The 4,968-nt window shown below is 47.1% G+C and overlaps 1 non-coding gene across 1 annotated transcript; it reads right to left on the reverse strand.

Annotated features, from left to right (window-relative positions):
• Positions 1–828: 828 nt before the first annotated feature.
• On the reverse strand, positions 829–935 carry LOC116466153 (U6 spliceosomal RNA). The gene has a single exon (XR_004247404.1). It is a non-coding gene; the product is annotated as a U6 spliceosomal RNA (small nuclear RNA).
• Positions 936–4,968: the final 4,033 nt, after the last annotated feature.

Raw genomic sequence — 4,968 nt, forward strand, 5'->3', positions numbered from 1 at the left:
GAAACAAAAGATCGGCTATTTCACAGGCGGAGCAGCAGCACGGGCTGCTCAACTGTTTATACTTATCGTTACTTCTTTTTTGGGGAGGGTTTGCGACAGAGTCTCACTCTGTTGCCCAGGCTGGAGTGCAGTGGCATGATTTCGGCTCACTGCAGCCTTCACTTCCTGGGTTCAAGTGATTCTCCTGCCTCAGCCTGTGTCTTGTGCTGATCTCCTATTTCATGCTGTGACTTAGAGTATCCTAACCTCCTGGGAATGCAGCCCAGTAGGTCTCAGCCTTATTTTACCCAGCCCGTATTCAAGATGAAATTGCTCTTGTTCAAATGCCTCTGACACTACCCAGGTAAGTGTAATCCAGGTTTCAAAAACCTGGATTCCAGTTGTCCCGCCTTTCCAGATTAAACCAATGTACATCTTACATGTATTGATTGATGTTTTGTGATGTCTCCCCAAAACGTGAAACCAAGCTGTAGCCCCACCAAGTTGGGTGCATGTTCTCTTGATCTCCCGCGACTGTGTGATGGGCCATGGTCACTCATATTTGGTTCAGAACAAATCTCTTCAAATATTTTACAGAGTTTGACTCTTTTCGTCCATACTATTATATCAGACAATGCAACTCCAGATCCTAATATCCTAACTTAATCAAAACCCAGAATTTTGCCCATTAGTTCAATTACATTTGAAACTAAATCCTTTGTCAGATCTACTGTCAGGAAGCTAAAAGGATTTGAGATTTGCCTCCTCTCCAGGTTCACGGAGACCTTAGGGCCAAGAGCTGGATGAGAGAGGGAGAATGAAGGCTTAGATAAGAAATGGAATTAACTTAAACATTTTTTCAATTTGAATTTTATATTGCGTGTCATCCTTGCTCAGGAGCCGTGCTAATCTCTGTATCACTGCAATTTTAATAAATGTGTTGCTGAAGTGAGCATGAAGTTTAACATCTAAAAAAATGTCTGTAGGGCCAGGCGCAGTGGCTCACACCTGTAATGCCAGCACTTTGGGAGGCCGAGGTGGGCAGATCACCTAAGGTCAGGAGTTCGAGACCAGCCTGACCAACATGGAGAAAGCCCGTCTCTACTAAAAATACGAAATTAGCAGGGTGTGGTGGTACATGCCTGTAATCCCAGCTACTTGGGAGGCTGAGGCAGGAGAATAGCTTGAACTAGGGAGGTGGAGTTTGCAGTGAGCCAAGGTCGCGCCATTGCACTCCAGTCTGGGCAACAAGAGTGAAACTCCGTCTAAAAAAAAAAAAAAAAAAAGTCTGTGGTGGACCTGGAGGCACATAATCACTTTTTGGAATACAGTTTGTCACTTTTAATTGAAAATAACTAAATGTCAATGTGTAACTGAGGATCAGATATCAAGGTTGGGAGGACAGCGTCTTCCCTTAAATGCTGTTTGTTGTGAGAGAAGCACGTGCTGTCATTGAAAGCAAACAAAAGAGACAAACAAAAACTCTGGGTGTCAATAGTAAACAGCGGCTACTACAGACCTACAGAAACTGGATTTCCTGTTGGCTATGGGATTCCAGTCAAGCAAGGTCCGAAGTCTTTGACATGTACTTGAATGCATTTACAGTAAATGAGATTTAGAAAGCTAATCTTTTCCCAGAGGCAATGCTGCCTAACTATTGTCTGGAGATGCGCGGGGACCATCCCTAGATTCCATTAAGAAGTGGTTTCTCTGGAGGTTGCAGTGAGTCCAGATTGCGCCATTGCACAGTACCCTGGGTGACAGAGCAAGACTCTGTCAAAACAACAAAAAAAGCGACTACTTAAAATGTACCCACCGCAAAATGAGCCCTGAGTTGTGATTCCTCTGAAATGTAACTGGGGAAGGGAGACTGAATCACAGCTGTGAAAATGTGGTCACAAAGGACAGAGTCAGGGTAAGAGTTTGCCAGGTGGCTCCAGAGATGCACCGAGTCAGAGCGGTCGCAGGGACAGGCTGACACACCTCCTCCCACCGGCTAGGCAGGGGTGGGAGCTGGCCCCACAAGGGAGGCTGCTGTCTCACTAGGCTATCGCTTTGATAATCGGTTCCTCTAAGGATATGGGGTTTCCTTTGTTCTGTCTTTATGTTCAGTAAGTAACTTTCCCATCTTAATTTGCATTTCCAAGTGAGTTTTCTCACTGGGGAGAGGCTGTGATGACTGGTTGAAACAAGTCCTGTGGTTATACACAGTAATACATGCCTTCCAGGGAGATGAGTGCATTTGCATTGGCCACTCAGTCTTGAGAGAGTGTGAATTTGTGGAGCCTGCATCAGTATCGAACCATCGCAGGCTTGGAATGAGACAGGTCTGAGCTCCATTCTTAGCCTCCCGGCTCACTAATGTGTGATCTTGACCTTGTTGCTTAACACTTCCTCCTGTGTCAGATAGAACTGATAGAGTTTTTTTTTTTTTTTTTTTTTTGGCTTTCTTCAACCAGGTGAGTGAGTGGGTGCAATTTGGTCATGCAAGTCCCCCTTCCATTCCAGTAGCTGGGACTACAGGCGCCCGCCACCACGCCCGGCTAATTTTTTGTATTTTTAGTAGAGACGGGGTTTCACCATGGTCTCGATCTCCTGACCTCGTGATCCGCCCGCCTCGGCCTCCCAAAGTGCTGGGATTACAAGCGTGAGCCACCGCGCCCAGCCGAACTGATAGAGTTTTGCAGAGCTTGGGTGAAAACTGAGAAACTCTAGGCAAAGCACTTGAGATCATGCAATGCAGTAGACACAGGATAAATGGTGCTACTAATAAATGCCACCCAAAGGAAGGCCTCACTCCAAAAATAAATACATAAAATAAAATAAATGGCACAAGTGTTCCCCTGAGTGAGCTGAGGGTACAGGCCGCTCCTGGCATTGGAGTGACCCCAGACCTATGCAGTGACCTCTGAGCCCCTCAAGAACCAGCCCGCCAGCTCTCTGCTGAGTTTATTCAGGTTTGGGGCATCAGATAAAGCTGTGAAGGCAGGAGCCTGGATCTAGACCTGGTTCTCCCACGAGTGGGCTCAGTGACTGAGAAGTGAGATAACCTCCCCGGGCCCCAAGAGTCCCCGTCTATTATGTGAAAGGGACTTGGACTAGATTGAATTTTTTTCTTTTTCTTTTTTTTTTTTGAGACAGGACCTGGCTCTGTCACCCTGGCTGGAGTGCAATGGCATGATCGCAGTTTCGAACTCCTGGGCTCAAGTGGTCCTTCCACCTCCGTCTCCCAAAGCGCTGGGATTACAGGCGTGAGCCAATGCGACCAGCCCCATTTCATGATTTTAGTCAACTTGGCCTCCCGAGAGACAAAGAGAAAAGTATCACAAACCACAAAAGACAAAAGATGGGAGTAGCGGCAGAGGAAAAGGTACCAAGTCAAAGAAAATAGAGTGACTGGTTCCATTTCCTACATGCCCTTTCTCCTCTCCGACTCCTGTTTTCCTGGATGCTGACTGACGACACCTGTGACTGTTCCCCAGCCTTCAGCTGGGTCAGCTTCAGAGCAGGTGCCCTTGGTGCGGAAGGAAAGGGCCTCTGTGAGGACGGGCAGTGAGTCTGTGCCCAGGGCAGGGCTGTGCCTGGCTGGGAGTGCCTCTGAAGTCAGACATAGGAAGCTCCTTTCAAGTCGTCTGCTGAAGAGTTTGAAAATGCTTTCCCTGAATGAAAGACAGGTCCCTTAAAAGAAAACATTTTCTGGCATTTAGTGAAAATTTTATAACTGAAGTTTTGTATCAGAAGCAAGATGTAGATGATATAAGATCCTATGGGAAAGGCTAAATTCAGTTTCCCTGCTTCACAAAACCCAGGGAAGAGAGTACAATGGTGAGGGCTCAGATGGGTGGGACACTTTGGGAGGCCAAGGTGGGTGGATCACCTGAGGTCTGGAGTTTGAGACCAGCCTGGCCAACATAGTGAAACCCTGTCTCTACTAAAAATACAAAAATTAGCTGGGTGTGGTGGCAGGCGCCTATAATCCCAGCTGTTCGGGAGGCTGAGGCAGGAGAATCGCTTTAATCTGGGCAGTGGGGGCAGTAAGCCAAGATTATGCCACTGCACTCCAGCGTGGATGACAGAGCAAGATTCTGTCTCAAAAAAAATAAAAAGAAAAGAAAGAGAAAAGGCTGGATGTGGTGGCTCGCACCTGTAATCTCAGCGCTTTGGGAGGCCAAGGTGGGTGGATCACCTGAGGTTAGGAGTTCAAGACCAGCATAGCCAACATGGTAAAACCCTGTCTCTACTAAAAATACAAAACATTAGCCAAGCATGGTGGCGGGCACCTGTAATCCCAGCTACTTGGAAGGCTGAGGCAGGAGAATTGCTTGAACCCACGAGGCGGAGGCTGCAGTGAGCCGAGGTCATACCACTGCACTCCAGCCTGGGCAACAGAGCAAGACTCTGTCAAAAAAAAAAAAAAAAATCCCCAGTGGCTATCATGGGGCTACATCCGAGACTCAACTCCTAGTCCTCTTCCTTGACCTCTCTGGGGCTCTTGGCATAGTTGATCACTCCCTCTTCCCTACATAATTATCTTCATTTGGCTGCAGGGACACTGCATACTCTTAGGTTTCTTTCTACGTCCCTGGCTGCTCCTTTTATGTCTCTTGTCCTGTCCTCCTCACCCCAAACTCTGCCTGTCGGGGTGCCCTGGGTCCTCTCCACTTCTGGTTATCTAATCTAGTATCCTGGCCACCAATGGGCTGATGCCTCCCAATTTCATACGTCTAGCCAAGACCTGTCCCTTTAATTCCAAACTTCATAACAAACTGGCTTGATGAACAGATATCTCAAGCCTAACATGTCCGACATGGACCTTTTGCTCTTTCTTTCAAAACTCGCTTCTCACCTGACTTCTCATTTCAGTAAATGGCAAGTCCATCCTTTCAGTTGCTGCTATGGACTAAATTATGTTTCCCATCCCAAATTTATATGTTGAATCCCTGACCCCTCATTTAACCATATTGGAGATAGGGCCTGTAGAGAAGTGAT

This window comes from Hylobates moloch, unplaced genomic scaffold (assembly GCF_009828535.3).
Source record: "Hylobates moloch isolate HMO894 unplaced genomic scaffold, HMol_V3 SCAFFOLD_3, whole genome shotgun sequence".
NCBI lineage: Eukaryota > Metazoa > Chordata > Mammalia > Primates > Hylobatidae > Hylobates > Hylobates moloch.